At 44.7% G+C, this 14,947-nt stretch overlaps 1 pseudogene; it reads right to left on the bottom strand.

The window, feature by feature from the left end:
• Positions 1–744: 744 nt before the first annotated feature.
• Positions 745–12,471, bottom strand: LOC148093821 (small ribosomal subunit protein eS6 pseudogene; annotated as a pseudogene).
• Between the last annotated feature and the right edge of the window lie 2,476 nt (positions 12,472–14,947).

The raw sequence follows: 14,947 nt of genomic DNA on the forward strand, positions 1-14,947 counted from the left end.
ACTTTGTGATGAGAATAGACAGCCAGCCCCCTCACAGTCTTTCATGGCACATCTTAAAGAATGACGCTGCAGAAGCTAGGTTTCTTTTTATCACTCCAGAAGCATTTCTGCCAAATGCCGTGGGATTCCTCCAAAGTTATTCTGGTATGAGTAAGGGTCAAAATAAATATAATGGCCTGTAAATGATAAAGGAGACCTTTCCCCCCCTATAATTGATAAATAAAAATCATATGCATTTAAGATGTACAATGTGATGATTTGATATATGGATTCATTGTGAAATGATTGCCAAAGTCAAGCTAATTAACACACCTATCACCTCACACAGTTCCCCCTGCCCCCTTTTTTGTGGTGATAACACTTAATATCTATTCATTTAGCAAATTTCAAGTGTGCAATATATTAAACTATAGTCACCACACTGTACATTACATTAGATCCCCAGAACTTATTCATCTTAAAACTGAAAATTTGTGCCCTTTGACCAACGTCTTCCCATTTCCTCCACCCCCAGCCCCTGGCAATCACTATTCTACTCTGCTTCTGGGAGTTCAACTCTTTAGCTTCCACATAACATAAAGGAGGCTTTTACTGATTCAACCAGTCACCTATTCCTCCCTGATGTCTTTATTAGAATACTTCTTTGAAGCAAATCCATTTGAGAAGCAGCAAAGCCTGGGTGGTTTTTGTATTTTGTTTTTTTTATTATATCTGTTCTTACTTATTTATTACTCTTAGAAACTCTCATTTTTCACTGGACTCAGGCTTGGAGGTTGAAGCTCTCATATTGGCCAGCCCATGACTCTGGGCAATCTGTTTCTGCCATTTTTCTTTGGACTCCTTCACTCTCTTAGCCAAAAGTTTAGTATATTCTGCGGCCTCTCCCTTATTTTTCCTAGTAACGTTGTTTCTTCAGAGCAACACGGACATTTGTTTTGCAGGTCCCCTCGAGTAACAAGACGCCGACTCTCCCGTGCTTTGGTCCTAGCTTTCTCACCTTCTTTGTTTAGGGCCTTTCTCACAATATACTGGCGGACACCACCCTCTTTAGAGGTTGAAAAGTTTGTGGATTCTGCCAGCTCCTTTGGGCCCCAGGCAGTGAGGCCCAGGCGTATCAGTGAGACCAGGCAGAGCTTTCCCTCTTTTTTGTGTGTGACAATGACCAAGTTGAGAGCACTGAGATCAGCAGCCACAATGCAACCCCCGACAGATGTGCACTTACCTTTCTCCGGTCCCCTTGGTCGACAGCAAGAATGCCCCTCACTCAGCAGCAGGCGGCCACGGCCCAGGTCAAGACACCCTGCTTCACGGGGAAACCTTGTTTGTCGTTCCCACCGCTGATTCGAACCCCGTATCCCTTCCATTCTTCACCCAGAGCGTCAGCAGCAACTTCTGTGGCCATACGCTCCCCCGAAAAGGTACGAGGTTTGCATTCATCGGCCACTGCAATGCGTGTCTGCAGCCGGCGGCTGGGAGGGAGGCCTTAGGCTTCACCCCGCGGCGCCCCGAAAACAGCGAGCCGGGCTCCTCAGGCCTGGTGCTGACGGGGGTCTCGTCCCCCTTTGCTTAGAGTCCACTCACTGCACGGATGTCGTCCACGTGTGACACAGAGCGGACGAAGCTTTTCATTGATGCTCCCGAGGAACTCGTCTAGCTGCTCCTTTGGTGAGGTTCTGGGAAAGAGCGAGCGGTAGTATTAACCATTTGGCTCAATTTGGGGTTGATTAGAGATTTTAAAGGAAAGCTATTGGAACAAATCCGACTTCATGGGCCTCTTGATCTTTGAGATTGTTTTTGGTGTATGAACATGAACTCTGAGGAAAAAGCTTTTTGGTGTATTTTTATATCGAAAGTTTGCTACTATAGAATTTTTATATGTTATTTATGAAAATGATTTCGAACTCTATTGTGCAGGAAAATCCCCTAGAGAATTTATAAAATGCAGGTTCCTGGGCCCCGTTTCAGACCTATTGGTTTGGGTTTTTTGGGTGGAGCCTAAGAATTTGTATTATCCACAGATACTGCACGTGATCTGAGGCGGTATGCGGTCCACGTGGCACTAAGTAACCGAAGGGGAAGGAAAGTGTTTGCTGGAATGAAAACAGGAACTTCTCATGTTCCATGCTTTTCTCTTACAAAGAAAAGTACAGCACCAACATTAGCTTGAATCGGAGTCATTTATGACCTGGGCAGGAATAGAAATTCTGAAAATCACAGACTTGGCAGAGACTTTTGCAAATCATTGATGCCATTCCTCTATCCCTGGATTTTAAAAATTATGAAAGTAACACAGGGATGCACAAATGCTCAAAGTGGAGTAGGGATTGGAGAGTGTCAGGGAGGGTCTAAAGCCCTTTCTTAGATTGATGGGCATTTGCTGGTTCTCCAACCTCAATGACATTCTCTCTCTCCCCTCCATACATTAAAGTAATATTTTAATTTTTCTCTTATTGCAAAATGAGTAAATTTGTCATCAATACTAAAAAAACAAAACACACATAAGTGGACAGGTTAAATAAGCAATCACCCATAATCTCACCACCCGAGGATAATTACTGTTAATAATTTGGTGTCTGCAGTGTTCTAAACTCTTGCTAGGGACAGAAGCCCAACTGAAACTACCTTGAGTTAAAAAAAGGAGAGGTATTGGCTTATGAACCTGGAAAGTATTTAGTTTTAGGTTCCTCTGCATTCAAGGGCTCACATAATGTTATAAAAATTTGCTTCCTGCCCCTTTTTCTTTCTCGCCTGATGCCTGCTTTCCTCTCTGTTGGCACTGTCCTCAAGTAGGCTCTCTGATGATGGCCCCACTGTGCCAGGCTTACATCTATTGGCTTAGCCACCTCAGGGAAAAGAGAGAAACTGTTTTCCTTAAGTAAAACACCAGTCCCAAGATTGATCCTAATTTGGCTCGTTTTGGGCCATGCTCCCATTCTCAAATGATTTGATCTTGTGAGGAATAGAATATGGTGACTGGGCAGGATCAGGTCCTCTTACCATTTGCACATTCAACTCATGTAGGTCAACTCCCCACCCCATCTACAAATTTTCCCTGCCCCTTAGGGGACACCCCAAACGCCTCACCATGGACTTCAAGCCCCTGCTTGACCTGGCCCTTGGCTCACTTTCCTGCTCGCGTCCCCCGTTGTTTCCCTTCTCACCCTGCTCCGGTCAATGCTGGGTTTCTTGCTGTTTTGCAAACATTTCAAGCATGCTCCCCGCGCAGGGCCTCTGTACTCGCTCTGTCTGCTTAGGAAAGTCTTAGAAGCTGCTTAGATGCCAGTGTGGTTTGTCTTCTCACCTCACTCAGTCGTCGTTCAAAGAGGCTTTCCACGATCCCCGACTTGGGGCCCTGCCCCTTGCCACTCTCTCTCTACCCAGCTCTCCTCTGTCGTGGCACTTACATTGGCTATAATTAGGCAATAAAAATCCCACGACCATTTAAAGTTATAAACACAGCCTTGATTCAGTCATTTATAATTTCAAGTTCCACACTATAAATAATATAAACTCAAAATTTAATTTGAATTAACAGTCCCCTTCTCAACCCCAGCTGGGAGCTGTCCTCTGGCCGTTTGCTTACTGCTTCCTCAGCGCTCAGGAATCCAGCTCCAGTTTGTCAAGCTTCTGCTCTTGCCTCCAGGCAATCCTGGGACCAAGACAAAAGGTGGCACTAGCTCAGCCTTCTCTTCTCTGGCATAGAGCTTGGCTCACATCCTGCATCCCTGGTCCTGCCAGGCTCTGGGAGTGCAGCTGGCCTGTGCAGCCACCTCTCTGTCACCCCCCATCCGCACCTACCCAGCCTGGCTAGGCCTCACCCTACAGATCTCACAGGGGAAGTCAACCCACTCCACGGTGTCCCTCAACTGCAGGGAACATATAACAAACTTTTGGGGGGTCCCATGGATGCCCTACTCTTTAGAGTTGAGGTGAGGACCAGGCACCTCCGATCTTCTCCTTGGAGGGGAGCTCACAGCACACGCACGCTTCTCTCCAGAAATCCTCTTCATAAATCCCTCTACCAATATCCAGTCTATACGTCACCAGAGGAGAGTGAGGCATTTGCCAGCGTTTAGTGGAATCCTTTGAAAATTTGCATGTTGATTTGGTCTCGGACATTAGAATATGATGCTTTGGCCCCTCAGCTGAGCTTCCATTTTTATATCTTGTTACATAGTGGTACATGCTATATGAAGAAAATAAAGCAGGGTAATAGAATAAAGGGGGCGTTGGGAAAGTACTGTTTTATTTTCCTGCTGAATAAAAACCTTGGAACATTTATTTAATTTAAAAAAGGTAATAGTCACATGAATCGGACACAAAAATGTATTAAAAAGTACTCCACAAAGGTCTCCCTTCCATCTCAGGCCCCCATTCACCAGTATCTGCCACTCATCCTGCCTAGGTAACCTCTATAAATACTTTTTTGTGTATCCTATTTATAGAGTTTCGTGATATAAACAAGCCAGTACAAGCATATATTCTTATTTTAACCCCTCCTTACACAGATGGTAGTGCACCACATACACTGTTTCGTACTTGGCTTTTTTACATAATTGTGTATCTTGGAGAGCACCCCATGTCAGGACTTGGGGATCTTCCCCTTCTTTAGAGCTGCAAAGTAATAGTCCCTCATATGAATGTTCTATAATTTATTTACCCTGCCCCCTGATGATAAACATTGAGTTCGCTTGCAATCTTTTGTTGTTCCAGATAGTGTAATAAATCACTTGATACATACATCACTTCCCCAAGTGTGAACGCATCTGCAGGATAACTTCCTGGAGGTGGAACTGCCGGCCCAAGGGAAGATGCGTTGTGATTTTGATCACTGTGGCCAAACCGCCCTGCGAAGGGGAAGAATAGATTTTTACCCACTCAGCCCGCATCCTGGGTGTTAACTCAGCAGAGTTGTGGGGGTGGCTTCTCTGCAGAGCTGACGTTTGAGCAGCAAGCTGAATATCAGAAAGGAGCCCTCCAGGTGAAAAATCTAAGGGCAGATCATTCTATGTAGAGGGAGCAAGGGTCCAGGTCTGAGGCAGAAACCAGCTCAGCATGTTGGAGGGACGCAAACTGCCAGTGATGGCGGGTGTGTCATAATGAGGGGGACAGTGAACGAGACAGGGTAGAAGGGTTTAGCGGAAGCCAATCATGTTGACCCAGGTTGGGAGTTTGGCTTTTATTCGAAGTGGCATGGGAAATCACCATCGGGGGTTTAAGTGGGGAGTGAGGTGATGTGTTGTCCATTTTGCATTATTGATGGCTTTTTAAAAGAAGTCTTTGTCTGTCTTTCTCATCAGAGCAGACCGAATCCTAAGTGCAACATAAACATCCTAAAAGCCTCTTCTCAGCAAAGATCTAAGAAAACTGTGGATGCCCAGGGGACTAAAGACAAGCAGACTTTGAGGGGGTGCTAAGAGCTAAGTCACATCATAGATCCATAGTATGCACGTTAAAAATAAAGGAAAAGGATGCCCAGCGAAGTAGTGGAGGCCTATTTCTTGCCTCCAGCTGCATGCAGATGTTTTTTATCATCCATTCCCTGGGTCCTAGGTGCCCTAGCTCAGGAATATTGCATAGATTCTGCAGTTCATGGGGAGCTTGTTTTGACTTGAGCATACATAGTTCTTCCCTTGGGTTTCCACAGCCATGATATAATGACAAAGGGACAAATAGAAAACTTAAAAGTTAGCAAGTTAATATACCTTGCATAGTTTAACGTTACATTTTAAGTCAACTCTCTTGGACGTTCCCTGGGAATAGCTGGACATGAGAAAATAATTTCTTCTGTTCTCACAGCTGAACAAAATAGCAATTCATCACCACCAAATAATGTGAGGGGAAAGGCTCTAGACCCAGTATTGGGATATGTATTAACACACACTGCCTTCAGAATCTATTTTTACTGACATGCTGATTTACTCCTCAGTTGTTTGGACCTCTCGGTCATGTGCCACCATGCGCTTCTGCTCGTGTCAGCATCACCGGTTCTAGATTTGCTGCTTCGGAGACACCACTGTCCCAGCCCCCGGGTCTGCTCTGAGGGCAGGGACTTTGTCCAGCACTGTGCTTTGGGCACAACTCTCAAAGGCCAGCAACTACTCCTTTGTAGCAGCCTCTCTTCCACACTGCAGATTGATACTGGATGGAGCCAGATGACCTCTGCAACCCCCAAGGTACTTGGAAACAAGAAGGAACCTCCAGGGGGAGGAAGGACAGCCTGGGAGGGAATAGATGGATCTCTGGAAATTCTGCTGTGACTGGCAGCTGAGGGTTAGGGCTCCGGCAATTTAATTCTAAGAATATAATAAGGATGAATTGCATCATCAAATTGGGTGGCTGAACAATGAACTTCTCTCTTCATTGTGACCAATATTTTCATATCTAGAACTTCCTGGTAATTATTTTATAGAAACTTTCCCCATCATACTGAATTGTCAAGACTCAATTATAATCTCTTCATTCTAAATATATTTCTCAATTCCAGAAGACTTTTAAAACTCGCGACCTGCATTTGACCTACATATGAATTTCTATTTTGAAATTTCATTTATTTAATGTAAGTTATTCCCAGAGCCCATTGGTGATTTTTTTGGCACACAATCAGATACATTTGGACCTTCCCCCCCCACATAGATCACTGGGGACTTACTATCTTTTCTTCATTAACATGCTCTCATTCCTAACAAGCTATATTACAGCTTTTCTTTTTCCAAGTAGAAATTTATGAGCTATTATGGATGGTCATTTTACTTGTTCATCTGGTCAGGCGTACTAGTTATTCAATAAGCAATTGTCTTTTACCTTACACCATGCTAAACAAGTTTTCCTCATTTTTTATCTTTATTTTTTTTCTTAAATTTTTTTTGTTGTTAAAAAAAGAAACACACAGATGCTTCCAAGATAAAATGAAATAACTTTCTCCCACTGTTTCACTCCTAAATGCTAAAGTAATTAAACCAAATAACGCAAGGGTAAGTTTGGGCTGTGTCTTTCCTAAGCCATTTTCTCTCGAGGTAGCAAAAGGGATGCTCACAGGCCTCTGATGTAGGAAGGTACCACTTCGCAACTGTCTTGGTCTGCGGAATTTGGGGAATTCTCCCTGGTTAAATAGGTCGGTCTGGACTACAGCTTACCTCTTTAACATCTGGGATTCTATTTGCTCTACCCTCAAGAATAACTATTTTAGCTTTATAGGTTTCCCCCACTCTCTGAAAGTAGAGAGTTACCATAAAACCTCCTGTACGCTGAAATAGCATACAGTGAGGAAGCAATTGCCATTAATTTATATGGAAATTTTGGGGGGAATTCCCAGATACAAAATTCAATGCATGCATTTTTTATTTTGTTTACCACAATCAAAAGGCTTAATTACATCCAGTTTTACACCAAAGTAGCACCCTTAGAGCTCTCTTAGGCTTTTCTGATATCTTGGGACACATCCTGCTTTTGGATACATAAAGCGAATAGAGATAAAGCACAGATACAAAGTTCAAAGCTATGGTGGCTTAACGCTGAGCTGCTGAACGCAGTTCCCGGGAAGGAGCTTGGCGGGGCCACTCTCACTGCCCCTCGGGCTGCACACGCCTCGGTAACACCTCACTGCAAAACAAATGCTATTTTGCTTTCCACCTTTTTTTTGGTAAAAGTGAAAAAATCCTCTTCAGATGACTTTCCGTTAGCAAAAACAGGTACTAATGTAGGTCTTTCATAAAAGTGAAGTGGTATAACATGAACTTTTCAAAAGTGGGGGATACTTGTCTTAGGAAGAAAACTATTTCTCGATAGGTGCATCAGTTAGGTCTTCCAGCGGCAAGCAACAGAAACCAGCTCTGGCCGATTTAGCCAGGAAGGATTTTGGTAAGAGGCTAAAGGAGGAGCTTCTGTTCAACGGTGGTGATTTGAAGACAGACATTTACCTCTGCTGCCTCCCAATACCTCTCTAAATGACGATAAAGAGCATTAAAAAAAAGTCATAAACCACCTGGTCGGGCGCGGCTCAGCAGTTGAGCATCAACCTAGGATCCAGGAGATCGGGGTTCGATTCCCGGTCAGGGCACATGCCCGGGGTGCGGGCTCGATCCCCACTCGAAGGTGTGCAGGAGGCAGCCGATCAATGACTCTCTCATCACTGATGTTTCAACTCTCTCTCTCCCTCTCCCTTCCTCTCTCTAAAATCAATAAAGATATATATTTTAAAAAATAGACATGAACGTACATGTTAAAGAGAATAAGAGAGGTAACCACAGGAGGCTCACACACACCTATTTTGATATCCAGCCAAGTCCCAGCTCTCCAGCAATTCTTACTGAGGACTAACCTTGTTAAACTGTCCGTTTCTTTATTTTCGTTGTTGTAGAAGGCAAATTGCCCATCTGCTATGTAGAAAAAGATAAAAAGATACTGGAGAATGATAAACCTCCCCATGATTATGTCCCAAAGATATATTGACCATATTTTCCAAAATCCAAATGAGGATTTATGGCCTGTGAGATGGAATTTGCTGCAGGTTTTGGCTTCCAGGACCTTTTTGGCACTTCAGATCGAGCTTGGGGAATTTTCCACTGCAGGAGTCCCAAGTACTCGAGGTACAAGCCAGAAAACTCCGTTTCCTTGCCTTCCTAATATTCTTCCAGGGTGCTGGCAGAACTGTGGAAGCTGGCAACCGGACACCCACCTTCAGGAGTGAGGATTATAGGTACACACGGAGGGCTGAGGCTCTTTGGCTTGAGGGTAGTAGTGAGGGGGACGCAGGGCAGTGGGGTCTTTCCTGGAACAATCCTACAATTTGATTTGGGCATTTGTTCCTGTAGGGCAGCCTCTAAATCCATCTTTCTGGCCCTGCCTACTTTCAGGTAGGCCTTCCAGTCAATGGGTTAGTTCAAAGTCATTCCATCATGTTTTGGGAAAATATGTCTTTTAACAGGTGGGTTTTATTTTATATTTGTGTTCATTTATTTGTCCACATTTAAAGATTTCTGCATACCATACCCAACGTTTAATCAGGAATACTAAAATAAATATAACACCACGCATACTAACAAAATAGAATTCTATACAGCAGTGAAAATGGAACAAAACCTGCTGTTATATGTTACATGGACAACTCTCAGACATAAATTTCAACAAAAGAAGCCAGACACTAATCTACATACTGTGAGTCTATTTATAGAAAGTTATAATGGGCCCCTGGACAAGTGGCTCAGAAGGTTAGGGAGTCCTCCTGGTAATGCCAAGGTTGCTGGTTCCATCTCTGGTTGGGGCACATACAAGAAGCAACTAGTGACTGCACACAAAAGCAGAACAACAAATCGATGTTTCTCTCTCTCAAATCAATCAATAATACAAAAAAAGTTATTACTGGGGAAAACAAACCTATTATTCATCAGGATATTGATGAACTTTGGAGAGGCACAAGCCTAGCTTCTGGGAAGCTGAAAATGTGCTATTTCTTGATCTAGGTGGTGGATATATTACTGTTTTACTTTGTGAAAACTCTTGTGATTTGTTTACTTTTCTGTATGTATTTTAACGTCGGTGAAGTTCCCCCCCCTTGATTTACATGTTATTTTTTTATTCCATATTTCTTACCAATATTCAATCCAGCACATTCCTGCTAGTTTTATTAAACTGTTTTTGATGTATTGCTAGTCCTCCAAGAGTCAGCTTTTTTTTTTTTTAATTTTGAAGAAAAAAATATCAATGCACCAGAGAATTCTAAACATAGTCTATACCTAAGAATTGCATTTCAATTTACTCAAATGAAACCAAAGATCAGCTTGACAAGGTTTACTATGCCCAAGAGTCCTTAAAGAAAAGATTTCAAGCTGGTGAGTGTTTAGAAGGACTGCCCCCTCTCAGCCTCTGCATTAAGGCTCTCCCAGCCCTGGCCAGTGTGGCCCAGTTACATGAGCATCATCCCGTACCCCAAAAGGTTGATGGTTCGATTCCTGGTCAGGGCACATACCCAGGTTGCCAGTTTGATCTCCAGTTCAGGTGCATGTGGGAGGCAACTGATCAATGTTTCTCACATAGAAATCTCTCTCTTTTTTCCCCCTCTCCTTTCCTCTCTCTCTCTCAAATCAATAAAAACACATTTTAAAAAACACAGGAGATAATTAATAAATATATTATTAAAAAAATACTCTCCCAACCCCTTTCCCCATACTACACAGGAGTCTCCCAGCTATAACTGAAAAACCCTGGCCTCATGGTCAAGGGTCTGTGCATGAAGCCTCATTTTCAAATTCACAAACAAAAACGAGAGATAACATTTTTAAAAAAGGTAGTTTCACATTATTTAATGCAACTCAGCTCTCGGGGTGGTGGTGGTGGTGGTAAATAGTGATTAGAAAAAAAAGGAAAACAAAAGGAAAGGAATGAAAACACCCCAGAGAACCACACCAAATCGGAAGCAGACAAAGGCAGCCAGAACTATCTTATTTATTATAAAGATACACCATGAAGAACAGACCTGACTGTATACTGAAGCCTGGAATGGTACATGCCAAAATGTACAGTACTATACATAAAAGTGCATTGTCACAACAGAAAAACAAACCATGTTTTCTTCTCCCAGAACTGTAAAAGCACCTCCCTTCATTTTCACCTTGGAGACGAGGGAATGTAATGGTAAGAGGCGGTACAGGGGAGCAGAGGCGAACCCCGGGGCGTCGCGTCTGCTGCGAGAGAGCTGGAGGGGAGGGGGGAGGGGCAGGGCAGGGGGAGGGGGAGGGAAGGGGGAGGGGGAGGGGCAGGGGAGGGGGAGGGCAGGGCAAGGGGAGGGGCAGGGAGAGGTGCTGCGGGGAAGGCACCGTCACAGCCACAAGGAAAAGGAGAATCTGATGATGGACAAGTTTGCGAGACAGGACGATACTGAGCACCCGAGGCACAGGAAGGTGGGGATGGAGAAGCTGGGGGGGTGGAGGAAGTTCTGACACCCCAGAAGGCAGTACAAACTGGGGTGGGGGGGCGGAGCAGGAGAGGAGGAGGGCGGAGGTGGCCGGGGCCACAGTAAAGAGCCAGGCTAAAACTCCTAAAATAGAAAGGCACTTTCACATGTACATACTACAGATGTACATTGACACAATCAGGTAACAGTCACAAGCAGGAAGCTACCAGCACTGCAATTGATCAAGTGGACAGGAAAGGACAACACTGATTTAATTAAGTGGGCAGGAGCTACCCTTGAGTCCGTAGGTAAATAGCAGTCTCTCCTGTTACACAGCCACTCACTAGACTTGAAACATCTATAATAACCATCACACGACACACTGGACTTGGATGAATGCTCTAAGGGCGCATTCACAAATGCACGGTTTATATATTTTCTTTTACTAAACAGCTTCTATGATAAGCAATTATTTAAACATACAAAATTCCCTACGTAATTTTAAAGATACAGGTACCCATCTCGATTATACCACGTAGACTATTTTTTTAAAAGTATACTAGGGTAAGTGAAAGCTCCATTTCCAGTTTGTCTTACTGATCTGAACGAAGCTGTGCCCAAGTCGCCCTGCGCCAAGCCTCCCACCCCAGCCCAGCTGGTGGCTGGGATTTCAGTCCAGGGGCTGATCAGGGGGAAGCTCCATCACACACGGAGAAGCCCTCACTGCTCAGCTGCTCTGGGGCTCAGGGCCTCTGCGGCGGACAGCTCAGAGCAGGACTCAGTCCCAAGTTCATTTCCTGCGTTCACGGGCTCTCACTACTGTGGTCAGGAATGAGTGTTGTCCCAAATACGAAGTCTTCTAAACCCCTCGACAGGCCCACAGGCTCTTAATTTTGGGTTTTAGAGGCTGTAATGATTAGATTAAAGTCTCTTCAGTTTGCAGACCCGAGGCTATGTCATTCCCAAATGCTGAGGAGACCGCTACTCTCCCCACTTTCTTCTCCTTAATTAAATTATAAGCCCATTTTGGAAATGGCAAAAGTACAAAGACAGAAACTGAACCGATACAATATGACCGTTAGTGCTCCATATCCCCTGATAACTGTTCATGCTCGTTGCAGTAGATTAAGTGGGACACTGCTATAAATGACTCTATGGATGGCTCAAGGGGCACCAAAGACAGAATACATTGTGTGAAAACGTGCAGAACTGTTGAACAATCGCAGTGACTGAACATAAACATGGAGCTCTACAAAGGGCCGTTGGACACATCGCAATAACAGAGCACTCAGCAGAACACGTGCGCCAAGCACCTCTCTCAATGCTAATCCACACCCTGACCCAAACCAAAAGGCCAGCTTCGTAAATCTGCTTCGGCGAGCTCTGTGGAGGGGACATGAGCATCCAGTGATACCAGCTGGGATACATATTCTTGTGTAAGTGGAGTCAGGTAACTTTTGTAGAACCGTCATTTCCCCGTCATCAGAATTACCTCCTTCCCGACCGCACATGAGAACTGGTAAGATCCTTGAAACTGCAGGCAGAACATCTCGGGACCCACCTGCTTCCTGCTCCCCCATCCCTGCGCCTTCCCACCCCGTGAGCCACACCTGTGGCCCGTAGAGGCCAAGCACCAGGTAAAGCCTCTTAGCTGCTGAAGCTCTTAATGAGCCGGCCGGGTATTCGCTTGGATACTTTGTGAAGTGGCTGCTTTGTCTTATCCCTGGAATCTGAAGACTTTTACTAAAAGGAAGGATAGGTGGGTCCCTTTTGAGTCCCTCTCATTCTGAGTCACATCCTTCTCTGGGAACAGGGGAAAAAAGCCGCAGGGTGAAAACAGGGGTTTAGGAGAGACAGAGCCAGGTGGAGTAAGGGAGTGAGGGGCAGCATCGGGAAGGCACAGCCTCGGAGGCCCGGCGGGTCTAGCGCAGCATGTCCTCCGCCACCCCAGGCGGCCGGTGGCGGAAAGGCGATCCTCATTGTCACAGGTCAAAGAGAGGAGACACGGGGGGGACCACCTGGGAAGTCTGGAGAACTGAGCTTGGAGAGCGATCTGAAAAGCTATAGTTAAAGCTTATAAAAGACTCCGCCCCCTGGCCAAATAATAAATTCAAACACCTTTTGATGCCCTTTGTTAACATCTTACACTTCCATCAAAGATGGAAAATGGTTTTGAAGAATCCTTTTTATTTTAATTCTAAAAGATTCAAAGTTTCCCTTCCTTCCACCTTTATTCTTTGCTTCCATTTCCCCAGATAGCAACAGATACTAGAAACCAAAGTGGAACCCAGAAAGAACTGGGAGACTATTTAGAAAAATTTAAACTTCCCAGGGAATTTGGGAAGATTGTTTAAAAGGGTTAATGCTATTCAAAGTTTGGTCCTGGCCGTCTCCATGTGTCCAAGGTGCTGAAGGACCACAAAAGCTCAAGAGAAAAGGTGAGGGTTGGACAAGATGCTGAGCTGGGGGGCTTTTTCAAAATGGGCATTTATTCCCAAAAGGATGGTTCTGAAAATTAAGGTTTAAAAGCTTACCATTCCTGGAAATACTTGGAAAACAATTCACTATTCAATACATTTGTGAAATTAGGCTGTAGGCAAGCAACCAGAGTGTGACTTTGAAAGGTAACTATCTCATTAATTTAATCTGCTTGCATTAGGATGATTAGACTGGCAGGCTGAGGTAGAGATCAAAGCCATGGTCTTGATTTTAGTTCAGATCTCATTCTTTCCTGCACGATGCAGTCACCAGTGGGCTGATGCACCTCTTAGGTGGGTATGCAACTGGCTACCAGTTTGAAACCAAACTTCGAAGGAAATCAATGGTGGTATCAATGGTGGTCCAGAGGGGCGAGTTCTGGCCATCCATTTATCATAAAAAAATAGGTTTCTTCATCAGTAAGTTCAACGATAGAATAGATAATATGCTCATAGGTTTACAGATGATATAAGCTGCTGCTGGTGGGAGAGTGGTGATTTGTACCTTAGTAAAAGCAAATGAATTCAAAGCAACCCCTTTTAGAGAGAGGGAAATACAGCATAAAAATGGGCTAAAGAAAAACTGTCTCTGTGCCAGGATGTGAGATAAAGAGGGCCCCTAATGGAGTTGGGTGACTGTGTGTTATGTAGAGACCACATGAGAAAAGAAAAGAAAAAATTAGTCATGGTTCCAGGTACAAATTCAGGAGGAAATGATCCTGGAACCACGAGGCAATGCTCCCACCGTGGCCAGCACGGCACTCATGGTCCAAGTACCATGGCCAGTTCTATGTTCGCCCAAAGAGACAGAGGAGAGGAAAGGTGGGGGTTCAATTAAGGATCATCGGGTCTCTGCAGCATGTTTAAAGGAACCAAGGTCATTTAGTCAGAAGAGAAGGCTGCATGAACCAAGGACTGGTGTGCTGCTTGCTTTCTCCATTTCCACAGAGAACACAGGGATTCAGGGGGGCTGGAAATATTTTCTAGGCAGTTACTGAACAACAGATCTCGGAAGGAGTCTGTGGCGTAGTGTAACCAGAAAGTCTTTAATTTAGACTGTTCTAGTCCTTGGTGAATGCATGGGATGGAGTTGGGAATCTTCTGGGGCCTCGTCAGGCTTGTGGAAGGAGTCCCATCGATAGCTCTGGAGAACTCTCTCTCTCCTTTCCCAGGTTAAGTTCAAGCAGTAGCTACAGAGGTTCTACCCTCTTCTGCTGAGTCTTTAACCTGGACCCAGGGAAATGACTTATTATGATGGAGGCAATCGTCCGATCATTCGGGCCATGGGTTGAAGGTCCCATTGGGAGTGTCTATCCCACTGTGACAATTGCAAGTCTCTAGCATGTGCTCAACCCCACCTCCTGTGTGGAATCAGAGGTGCTCAATGTCAGCAACCAAACAATGCCATTATCACCCTGCAGCCATTACTCCAGGTGCCACAGACCAACACTAGTTACACTCCGAAGCCCGGAACTCAGATTCTCCTGCCTCTGGACCCAGACCACACTAAACCTGAATGCACAGAGGAGAGTGGTGTTGCCTTCATTACAAATGGTGCAGCATTGAATTTTCAAGTAAG

Source organism: Miniopterus natalensis, chromosome 2 (assembly GCF_054644295.1).
Source record: "Miniopterus natalensis isolate mMinNat1 chromosome 2, mMinNat1.hap1, whole genome shotgun sequence".
Classification (NCBI taxonomy): Eukaryota; Metazoa; Chordata; class Mammalia; order Chiroptera; family Miniopteridae; genus Miniopterus; species Miniopterus natalensis.